The 12,240-nt window shown below is 35.6% G+C and overlaps 1 protein-coding gene across 2 annotated transcripts in view; it reads right to left on the bottom strand.

Moving 5' to 3' along the window:
* TET2 (tet methylcytosine dioxygenase 2) overlaps positions 1-12,240 on the bottom strand; it is a 115,402-nt gene that overhangs the window by 82,754 nt on the left and 20,408 nt on the right. The gene's annotated exons all lie outside the window — the stretch shown is intronic.

Below are 12,240 nucleotides of genomic sequence, written 5' to 3'. Positions count from 1 at the left end.
TAGAAAGAAATCTGAAATGACAAAATAAATTCCTGACATGATATATTTGAGGAAGCTATATAATCTAAGTAAATATAATAATTGTCAGGCAGGTGAAGTTCAGGAGGTCAGGGTTGGAGACAATGAAATATGTCCTGCTTTTAGAAAGGATTAAAGCAGCATTGGTACCACTAGAAAAGGGTCACTGTCTGTACATGCTTAGATTCCTAAGGCTGGGTTTAGCAACTTAAGGACCAGTCAGGAAGGTGAAGCAGCAGAACTAGATACTTGCCTTCCTATTTTCTGTTTAAAACTGTAGAACAAAACTTAAATAGTAACAATGACATATTCTTTACCTCAGAGTTTTATTGGAACTTTAGCTGTAAGTCTTTTGAATTGGTGTTAGATTTCCACCTCTACCTTGGGGCCTTCAGGACAGCAGTACCCTTAATCAAAAGGGCGTGAGCGGCTTAGCGGGACAGCCCTCTGAGGGCTGGCATGGGATCAGGAGTCCTAGAGCAAGGAGTGTCACTACAAGCAGCTATCTGGTTGGCTGGGAACCCAGCTGGCAAACTGTCAGGGAGAAATATGAAGTTCCAGTTTTCTATGCCTCAAACAACCCTGTTATAAAAAGAGGCCATCTGAACAAATAGAACGTACACCTGTAAGAGACCACAGGTCTCTTGTTAGAATTCAGTTCCTCAATGGTCACAATCCTGGCTTTGTTCAGTTTTGGAATGTCTCCCATATGATAATATTCAGAAATCAATAGAGTGATGACTTGTGAGCTTGAGTACCTGTTTTGAAAGGGAAGTTCAGTGAGACTATTTAGGGTACCTATGGTCAAGATTCTCAAAGAAGCTGCAAAATATTGACAGTAAGCTTATGCATTGAGCTTTCCCTCTCACCTGGAAAACTGAGCTTATAAAGAAAAAAACACTTAGAATGCAAAGCAGAATAAACATGCAGGGTAACTGTTGCTGAAGACAGGTTAAGATGAGGAGGGGAGCGGGTGGGGGTGGAAGGGAGGGAGAGAGACCTAAGAATGAAAGCCTGAAGTTCACTTTAAATTTTCAATGCTCTTACTCCCACACACATATCCACATTTTTAATCTAATGAAATAAACCTCACCGTCAAAGTTGCAATCTTACTAAGGCTATGTGGTTTCAAGACAGATTTTTCTTTGTTCTCCTAAATTGAAACCTATTCTGATATATTTTACCTTCACCAACTCTTCACTATGTTTTAACAGGTAATATGTACTTTCTATAATATTTTTCAGAATGTAGATGAAAAACTAAACACAGCTAAGACTTATTGAACGTCCTAGTCCTTTAAGACTCACAAGGCTACTGACCACGCCCCTCAGCACACACTCTGTGGGTGGCAGGCCTCTGGGGCCGAGCTCTTTCCTCCACCAGGCCTCTCGGCCTCCACTGGCTGAGATCCAATAAAGAAAACATTTTATTTTGGTTACAGGTAAGTTCATCTATATTTCAAGCCCCAGAACAGATACTTTCTCTCCAATAGGAAATACAGCTTTTCTTTACAAACCAATTATCCCACCTGTCTATGTGTATGTATCAATATGAACTATACATACATCATGTATAGAAGTCTTTCTTTGGGGCCTTCAATATATTGTCTGTTCAACAGATGAATCCATCCGTGATCAAAAGTCATTAAATGCCTCCGGTACAAACAGGGGACTGTTATTTGCTGGATAAAACCCTTCCTTTTCCCCTGTCTCTTCGAAGCTTCAAAACTATAGGTGTTTCCTCCTGTTGTGACGCTGCCTTCGCTGCTTCCGCAGCTGAGTGTGATCCTCCTCCAGGCCCTAATGGGGTCAGACTGGAGGCCACTGGACAGCAGGTTACTGACTTCAGCAGTATATGCCCGTGAATGGTTTTCCTCCCCTTTCTCCTCTTTCCTCGTGCATGTGCTCTCTCCCCTCTCTCTCTCACCCCCCCACATGCATACCCACACCCTCTTTCTGCTAGTAAATGACCCCAACTGGATGGTGCCACAGGGAAGTGCTATTTCAGAATGCCAGCTACTTGGCAGCCATGGCTGCTCTATTAATGCTTTTTAAAAATCACTGCAGTAGTCGAAACTCTAAGAAGAAACCTAAAGGAAGTCCCTTTGCATATTTATGCCCTGCACTTTCTAACACATTTTTCCTTGGTGACTTCAAGGAAAAATTCAGTAAGTGTTTACAGAACAAATTCCACGAAGAAAAAAACAAGTATACACCAAACGAGATTGTTTCTAATCAATAGCCCTTATAGAACTAATGTTGACAATGAAAGATGAAATATCAGGCAGCAGTTATAAAGTGTTTGGCATAGTATTTCTGTTGCACAGAGAAATTATTTAAGAGTCAGAGCAATGGAGGAGTTCAGGTACGGATTCACTTGGCACTGCTTGTAGGTTATCAGATCAACTTCTATATCTCCCAGAAACTAACAAAAAGCGGGGAGGGGCATGAGGGAATAAGTATTTTAAAAACCAAGATGGAAACCCATATCAGAAGAAAATGCTGAGTAAAAATCAAGCAGAACAAGCATGTATAAATAGTTTCATCTGGAACACAAACATCTTTATGACACTCTTACACTTGCTAATGCGTGATCACTTTGGTTAGAGACTGGGCAATTACAAACCAGTTGAGATGTGCCCCGTATCTTAACTCTGAAAAGCCAGTACAGGATATGGTTTATTTTTTATCCTCTAAAATAGGAACCATAATTCTCTAAAACAGAACTGGCATCCCTAATGTCCAAGCATTTGGGGGATCCCCTCTAGAGATTACATGTAGTGAAGGAGAAGAAAGGGGTAAAGGAGAAAAGGAGGTAAGGAAAAGTGTGTGCACACTTTTCTGATTTTAATGGTTCATCTGCCATTTCCTTTTTCTCCACACAAGGAACTTCATATATTGGCGATTATATGATAGACTGCAGGGCAATCATTTTACTTGGAGCTAAGTTTTGAGATGAATCGCAGAAGCAACTTCTGTCCCATAACTCTAATAAACCCTTAAGCAAACTAAGGAAGTAGGCAGGTAGAAGAGTAAGTCCATCTCAGGCTCTAATTCTGACACTGTTACTCCATAACTTCATGGCCCTCAGCCATGAGGACTGCAGTTGCCTATGAAATGTTGAATTGCAGTATTGCCATTCCAGACCAGGTTTAGCATGTTATGACCCTATGACTTAGAGATCTAATTTAATGCAGACAGAAAAAATTACATATATAAGAAAAAGAGGTATTGCACAAATGAATAAAATATAAAAACACGAGCAAAATTATACTGATAGAATTATCCCAATTTAAATTTCACTTAAATACTATTAAAGCTTTATAATGAATAATCCTTAAATTGTGATATGTAACTGTAACTGATAGTCATAATGCTAATTATTGATTACCAAGATATTTTTACAATATATATATTCCATTCCTTTAGATACGGTAATTTTATAAGTGATGTAATGGAATTTTCAGAGTAATGAGGTTACTACCATGGCTCATTTAGACTGAATGGCTAATTACATCCATTCATAACAGGAATACATTGAGGACTGATAACTTGGCAGACTGTAAGTGCACTTCAAAAAACTGCTCCAAACTATAATATTACCTAGATATTTAAAAAATTAATTTATTTTTCCTACTCTTCAGGAAAATTACTAGGTGTATATTAATCCCACCTTGTCATTTCTATAAGACAAATGGGAAATAAAAGAATACATTTTTAAATTTATTAATTATGATATAAACCATTAAATAGCCTGGATAATATGCTCATGCAAGAGTGCTTTAAATCTTATGACCTATGTGAGTGAAGGTGTAAAGCTATTACATTAATAACATCAATACAAATATCAAAGGATCGATGAGAAAAATTCTGAGGCTTGATGAGATGGCAAATAGTGTGTAAAATGAGATTTTATACTATATATAAAGCTGCCGACATTTGATTTATTGCTATTTTTAAAAAGCAACATTACTTCTAATATAATACTGCCTACATTTTGCATTCTAAAAATTTAAACAAATCAACTCTTATTACCAACAAAAAGGCAAAGGAGAAAGAAAAACTCCAGGAATTTCCCAAAGATTCTAATTTTATCTTGTTTCTTAAAATGGAACATTATACTGAAAAGATCTCAAGACACAGAAAAACTCCAGTGTTAAGATTACCTTGTTAAAAATAAATTATGCATTTTGCAAAATTGAGACATTAAAATCCTTCTATCATAAGGTATTCTTAAAAACAGTTTAGTAAACATCAAGTTAAGACAAATGATGATTCTCTTTTATCCACGAAAACAGGCCGTGACAATCAAAATAGGAGTGATAATCACATGAGTGGTAATCAAAATATTAACAACTAGCATGTGAAAACATGAGTTAGAGTGCTGCAGGCGGGCCCCAGAGGTCACCTCCGGGCTAGATTATCATAGTTGGGGGATCATGGGGAGGGTCAGGGAGTCCAGAGGACTGAGCCATGGTGGCTTAGGACAGCAGAATTCTCCGGCTGCCTCGGCAGTGTTTCAGTAGCCATCAGGACAGCCACACTCACGTCCACCTGCTGCATATCAGTTCTGGCTGTTTACATGACTCTTCCAAGGGATAAAAAAAGGCATTAAGTAAAAGTTAAAATTTTTTGCAAATCCACCACCTCTTATTGGAGAACATGTAGCTATTAACTTTGGCAATGGCTAGAAAGCAATATCATGGGTAACTCTGATGGAAGGAATGAAAATTAAAGATGAAGTTTTTCTTTATTTTTCAGGATTAACTATGAAAATTATATAAAATATTTTATGGTAACTTTTAAATTATTAAAATGTAAAACTATGAAGTTAAACCTTCAAGTAATGACCACGATGACAGAATTGAAATATATTTCGCTCTAAATAAAGACATTTAGCATGAAAAGCTGTAAATTCAATCATACTTAAGACAAAAAGTCATGTAAATGAGAAATCCAAATAGATATTTTAATAACAAAGCTTGGATGCAATATTTTTTCACGAAATTATCATTTTCATATTAAACTGGATTTTCATGTAGTAATTTCCTGGATATGCGGTACAACTATTGCTACTTAGAAGATAAATGATTTCTTATTAACAAGCATATCATAATAATAAAGAAATGGCAGCATAATTTTCAAGTATTTGATGCTACGTTAGGGCTGTAGGAGGTGGTCTGTATAGAAGCACGCTCTTGAAAAATGTTTTAAATCATTTCTTATCTACAGCTTCTAGGTAAAATATACAAACCCAAAGGGGACAGGAATTTGTTGTTGTTGTCCTCTTGTTGAAAGGGATTAAAGTCACCTAGCAATCTCTGTGTTGTAGAAACCAAAATAAGAGTTGGTTGTCTACTAATCAGAAGAGTACAAGCAAGTACAGAAGCCCTATTAGTGCAGGGTGCTTTGACACGCAGTTTTCACAACATGACAAAGTAAAAATCATCAAGAAATTTCCCAGGAAAAAGAAACCCTCTGAAAGCATATTAGTTGTAACCACCTCAGAGTCTACCGATCGCTCAGAGACACATGCACACTCCAAGAATGCAAATAACAAAGACTCGACCAAAGGGCACACAGATTATGGCTTAGAAAGGGGGCTGGAAGCAGAAACTTTTTAAAGGTCTTTCAAATATTCTAGGTACAAATATGAATGACAACAATAATGATAATAGTAATGTGTAGAACCAGAGACTATTTTTGGACCTACTTTTATAGAGATGAACAAGAAATTAAAATTTGAGTCATAAAGAACGATAAAAGGATAATGCCAATTAGAATGTGAAATACAGTTTGTGATGATAGTAAATAATAAAAATGTATTTCAGAAAGTTCTATTTTGTGTCATAATATTTCAGAGTGCAAGAAATGAGCTCTGAAATAAACATAACTTTGCTCCCTAGTCAAACCCACTATATGTCTTAAAACAAAAGAGCTCAATAAGTATAGAACATGTGTGCATATATTTTATACATATGCAAATATGAGAGCAGAAAAGAACAGGAATGTGAGAACTTGTTTTCCTCTGTGTATTAATGACAGGGGTCTTAGAATGCGGGTCAGTATTTTTAGAGAGTGAAAGAATAAAATCACCACTTTCAAATCTTCATTGAGCAAAGTGGAGTTTGGAAATAAAGGAGCCACTGACTCTGCCTTTAGAAAATGATGTCTAAATGATGTCTACCTTTGAGGTACCATGGGTACTGGCTGCCTTCTTCATGTGTCCCATCCCCTCCTCCACCAGCCTTTCTATGAATGACTGGTGCTAACCGTTCACTGCAAATAAAGCCTTTATGCTAACTTAGGTTCACAGGCAATGAAAATCAATATTAAACACCTTGATTCTTCTCTGACCCTGAGCAGATGAAAACTGGAGTGTGTACTCCTTATAGTTGGGAGTGTTAAAGTGTCATTTCTAAGAAAGATCAATTGTCAGTTGACTGAAAGACATACTTGCTCTAACCTCCAAGAATGAAGCAGAAAAAGCAGAGAATGGAAACAACCAAATGAACACCATTAGTGGATGTATATTATTTCAGCTTAGTAGCCATTAAAAGCCAGATATTTTGCATGCTAGAAAAAAATCTCTTTCCTTTAGAGAAAAATGAATAAAACTAACGAACCTACTTGTGAGGCAAACATAATCAGGTCCCACAAGAAATGCAGCTGCTTTAGAGAACCTTACTGAATGTAGACGGTCCCATGGTTTGAGGTCAGGCTTCCCCCCACAAGTGCCCGCCAGATCAGGGTACATGGGTCATTTCCAGAGCCACAAAGGAGGTCATGCTTTATCAGAGAGCACATTAGAGGTGGCATAAATCACCTAAGTGTAACAGCTAACTAAAAATAAACTTCTACTACAAGTGGCATTTTGTAAATGAAGATAATATATATCCTTCATTTTCTGAGCAGGGATGAGGGAAATACATAAAACCGAGCAAGACTTTTCATCTTCAACACTGTAGAAAAAGGCATGGGGTCTGTAGGTACAAGAATTTGGCTTACAGCCTTTGAGGTGCCGTGGGTACTGGCTGCCTTGTGCATGTGTCCCACCCCCTCCTCCACCAGCCTTTCTATGAATGACTGGTGTTAACCATTCACTGCAAATAAAGCTGTGGGTCATTTAAGAAGATTACGTTATTTCCTTGACCTCAAGTTGGAAAACTGACTGACCAAAGGGGACTTGAACTGAAACATTATGGCCACCCATAAGGAAGAGAAGACACTCTTTTATTGCCTCGTTTCTTGTATTTCTCTAATTGTGTTTTTCCTGTTGTCTTATTTTTTTCAATTAATAAACGTTATTTTTAAGAACAGATGTAGGTTCACTGTACAATTTAGCAAAGTACAGAGAGTGGTCACGTACTTCTGCCCACACACATGCACACCTTCCCCATTATCAACATCCCCGACCACTGGAGCATTTGTTACAGCTGATGAACCTTCAGGGATAAATCATCATCACCCAAAGTTTGTACATTCTATGAGTTTCCTTTAGTTTTGACATGTAAAATGCCATGTACCCACCACGGTTGTATATTATAGAGTAGTTTCACAGCCCTAAAAATCCTCTGTACTTTGCCTATTTACTCCTTCCTAACCTTTCATCCCTGGAAACCACTAGTCTTGTTACTGTCTTCATAGTTTCACCTTTTCCAGAATGTCATGCAATTGGGATCAAGCTATATGTAGATTTTGCAGAATGGCTTATTTCACACAGTAATATGCATTTAAGGTTCCTCCATGTATTCTCGTGGCTTAGTAGCTTCTTTCCTTTTAGTGCCGAATAATACTGCATTGTCTGAATATCACAGTTTATTTACTCATTCACCTACAGAAGATCATCTTCGTTGCTACCAAGTTTTGGCAATTATGAAGGAAGTTGCTATACACATTGGTGTGCATTTTTGTGTAGATATTACTTGTCAACTCTTTTGTGTAACTACTGAGGAGCACAACTGCTGGACTGCATAGTTCGAGTAAGTTTAGTTTTATAAGAAACTGCCAAACTTTCTTCCAAAGTGGCTGTGCCATTTTCCATCCCAGTCAGCAATGAATGAAGAGTTTCTGTTGCTCCAAATCCTCACTAGCATTTAGTATTGTTAGTGTTTTGGATTTCAACCATTCTAATAGGTACATACTGGAAATTCATTGTTATTTTAATTGCAATTCCTTAATAACATATGATGCTGAACATCTTTTCAAATGCTTAGTTTTCATCTGTACATTGTCTTTGGTGAGATGTCTATTCAGGTCTTTTGCCCATTTTTAAAATCAGGTTGTTCATTTTTTATTGCTTTAAGACTTAAATTAGTTCTATTTTGAATAAAGTCTTTTATTATATGTCTTTTGCAAATATTTTCTTCCAGTTTGTATTCTCATCTTGTTGACATTGACATTGACTTCAGCAGAGAAGTTTTTCATTTTAATGAACTCCAGATTAAATGATCACTCTCATGGGTCATGTCTTTAGTGTTTCATCTAAAGAGTCATTGCCATCCTGAAGGTCATCTAGGTTTTCTCCTATGTTATCTTCTAGGAGTCTTATAGTTTTGCATTTTACATTTAAGTTCATGGTCCATTTTGTGGTTTTGTGGAGAGTGTAAGATCTGTGTCTAGATTCAGTTTGTTGCATGTGATGACCAGTTGTTTTAGCTCCATTTGTTGAAAAGATTTTGTTCCTACTCCACCTTTGTCAAACACAGATCAGTGAACTATATTTTTGTGGGTCTACTTTCTGGACTCTCTATTCTGTTCCACTGATTTATTTACCTACTCTTTCACTAATACTATACTGTATTGATTGTGGTAGCTTTGTAGTACGTCTTCAAGTCAGATTGTGTCTGTCAGTCCACCTTCTTCTCCTTCCACATTGTGTTTGAATATTGGGTTTTCTGCTTCTCTATTTAAAATTTATAATCAATTTATTGATAGTTATAAAATAACTTGCTGGGATTTTTGACTGAAATTGTGTTGGACCTATAAATCAAGTTGGGAAGAACCAATATCTTAACAATATTAAGACTTCCTATCCATGAACATAGACTATCACTCCATCAATTTAGTTCTTTTTAATAGCTTTCATCAGCATTTTGTATTTTCCTCAACAGATCTTGTACATACATTTTTAGATATATACCTAAGTATCTCATTTTGGGGATACCAATGTAAATGGCAATGTGTTTTCAATTTCAAATTCCACTAGTTCATTGCTGGTGCATAGGAAAGTAATTGACTTTTATATATTAACCTTGTACCCTGCAAGTTTCTATAATTGCTTATTAGTTGTTGGAGTATTTTTGTTGATTATTTCAGATTTTCTACATAGAACATCATGTCATCTGGGAACAAAGAGTTTTATTTCTTCCTTCCCAATCTCTTATTTCCTCTTCTTGTCTTATTGCATTAGCTAGGACTTCAGGTTCTATGTTGAAAAGCAATAATGAGAGGGGACATCCCTGTCTTGTTCCCAATCTTACTGGAAACACTTTGAGTTTCTTATCATTAAATGTGATGGTAGCTGTAAGGTTTGTTTTTTTTTAAATAGATGTTCTTGATCAAATTGAGGAAGTTCCCCCTCTATCCCTAGTTTGCTGAGCTTTTATTTTAAATATTGTCACATTTTGTTAAATGCTTTTTCTGCATCTATTCTTCTTTAGCTTGTTTAATGTAACCAATTAATGGGTTTTTAATTTTTTTAAATTTATTGTTGTTCAGTTACAGTTGTCCCGCCTTTTTCTCCACCCACCCCCCTTTTGAATGTTGAAACAGCCTTGAATATCTAGCATAAATCCTATTGGTCATAGTATATAATTCTTTTCTGTACTGTAGTATTTGATTGGCTAATATTTTGTTGAGGATTTTTGCATTTATGTTCATGAGAGATATTAATCTATAGTTTTCTTGTAATTTCTTTGTCTAGTTTTGGTATTGGGTAATGGCCTCAAAGAACAAATTAGCAAGTATTCCTTCTGCTTCTATTCTCTGAAAGAGATTGTTTTAAGTCAGAATATTAAGTGCAACTTTATAATAACTTTCTCAATGTGTGTGTTGACAAAGACCTATGATTTTTTTATCTTTAGACTTCAGTTTTATTTTAAGAGATCATGTTCATTTTATTCTGTAATAAACTTAAAAGACATCCATCCACCCATTTGGTCAGATTTATTTATTCTTTAGCAATGGAAGTATTAAATGATGGCAGTGTTTAGTCTCAATCTTTAAAAACAATACATTCATTATAATTGGAATTGTTTAGCTTTCTCATGGGAAAAGACACCCAAATACAAACCTGTATACTATCCCCTCATAGTTCTGTAGCACAATTTTATAAAACAATTTTGCTGATAATTGAACAATTTATATGTTGTAGGCAGAGGAGTATCAACAGTGATTAGTGGCCAGTCTTGTAAGTCAAGAGCTATGACTAAGGTCTTTTCAAGTCATTGCTACCCATTATTAAGAAATTACATACTCTATTTTTATGGGCTTCAGTAATGTGTTTATGTTTCCATGCATCTACCTTGTCAATATTTTGTGAAATGAAGTCCTGAAGAAGTCTCAAAGTTTTCCTAACCAGTATTAATCTCTGTATAATTCTGTTTATATACATTAGTTTGTTAAGAGAAGGTCTCCTAAGAATATCAGTCTGACTTCAAAAACATCTTAATTTATCATGTAATTGATATCTGAATAAATGGACTTTTGCATTAACTAAATAATAGAGAAAATATGCCACATATAAAGGGACTTTGCATTAACTAATAGAGAAAATATGACAGCAAATTTCTCTGAATTTCCTAGTCTCATCAATTTTTGCATTCTTGTAGCAAATATGTCATTTTCAAAACTATACTTTATTTCCTTTACTTACTAAAAATACTCATTGTTTTAACTTTTTCAGTAGAGTGAATTTTTCTTAAAAGATTAATCCAGAAAATTATCACTTTAGCAAATTGTACACAGTAAATAGCAATTTCCTCTAGGAATTAAAAACAGGTAAAATTTCATTCTTTGTTGCAGGAGTGAACTTCTTCTTAAAAAACAAAATCTATATTCTTAAGAGGATCTGAAAAGCAAGTTCTTTTTTTTTCCTCCACAGCATCTATTCTCTGAAGTGATACTTAACATTTGGTTTATGAAACAAGTGTTGGTGAGGATGGGGGAAAAGGGGGACCTCTGTGCACTGTTGGTGGAATTGTAAATTGGTACAGCCACTGTGGAAAACACTATGGAGCTTCCTCAAAAAATGAAAAATAGAATTATCACATATAATCCAATGATTTAACCTCTGTGTATTTATCCAAAGAAATCTGAAACACTAATTTGAAAGGACATAGGTATCCCCATGTTCATTGCAGCTTAATTTATAATAGTCAAGATATGGAAGCAAGCTAAGTATCCATCAGTAGGTAAATGGATAAAGTAGATGTGGTACATATACATAATAAATTATTACTCAGGCATAAAAAATGAAATCTTGCCATTTGTGACAACATGGATGGTCCTAGAGGGTATTAGGCTACATGAAATAAATCAGACAGAACGAGACAAATACCATATCATTACACTTATTTGTGAAATCTAAAAAACAAAATAAATGAATAAACAAACTCATAGGTACAGAGAGGAAACTGATAGTTGCCACATGGGAAGACAGCTTGGGGGTGGGGTGAAAAGGGATGCTTCTTCATCCCTGGTGAAGTACAAACTGGCAATTACTACACCGTCACTGGGATATAAAGTACAGCATAGGGAACACAGTCGGTGTTATTTAAAAACTATATGTGCTGTTAGGGGGTTACTACACTTATACCAGGGGATCAATCTGTATGTTATGTAGGTATCTACCTACTATGTTGTATAGCTGAAACTGATGTAATATTGTATGTCAATGGTTATTAAAATTTTTAATTAAAAAAATAAAGTTTGGTTTATGGAAATAAGACCAAAGGAACTTCACTCTTCACTGTCAGAGAAGCAATATAATTACATAACAAAATAGTAGTAGCATAGTCAACTTAGAAAAAAAAACTATTAATTGCCCCGTCAATTTCATTACCAAATATGTATCATCTATCAGAACACTTTTAATGAATGCTTTTTTCCTCACCAAAAGATTCGCTTTTTAAGTTAGGGGAAGAGTTAGTAAGTTTCACCTCTTAAGGCCATGCATATTCTCACATTATGAGAAATACGGCAGAAAGTATAAAGATAAACC

The sequence above is a fragment of the Artibeus jamaicensis genome, unplaced genomic scaffold (assembly GCF_021234435.1).
Source record: "Artibeus jamaicensis isolate MK-2021 breed Jamaican fruit bat unplaced genomic scaffold, CSHL_Jam_final scaffold_3222, whole genome shotgun sequence".
NCBI lineage: Eukaryota > Metazoa > Chordata > Mammalia > Chiroptera > Phyllostomidae > Artibeus > Artibeus jamaicensis.
Note: the sequence above shows the minus strand (reverse complement) of the source record. Positions and strands in the feature narration are given on the sequence as shown.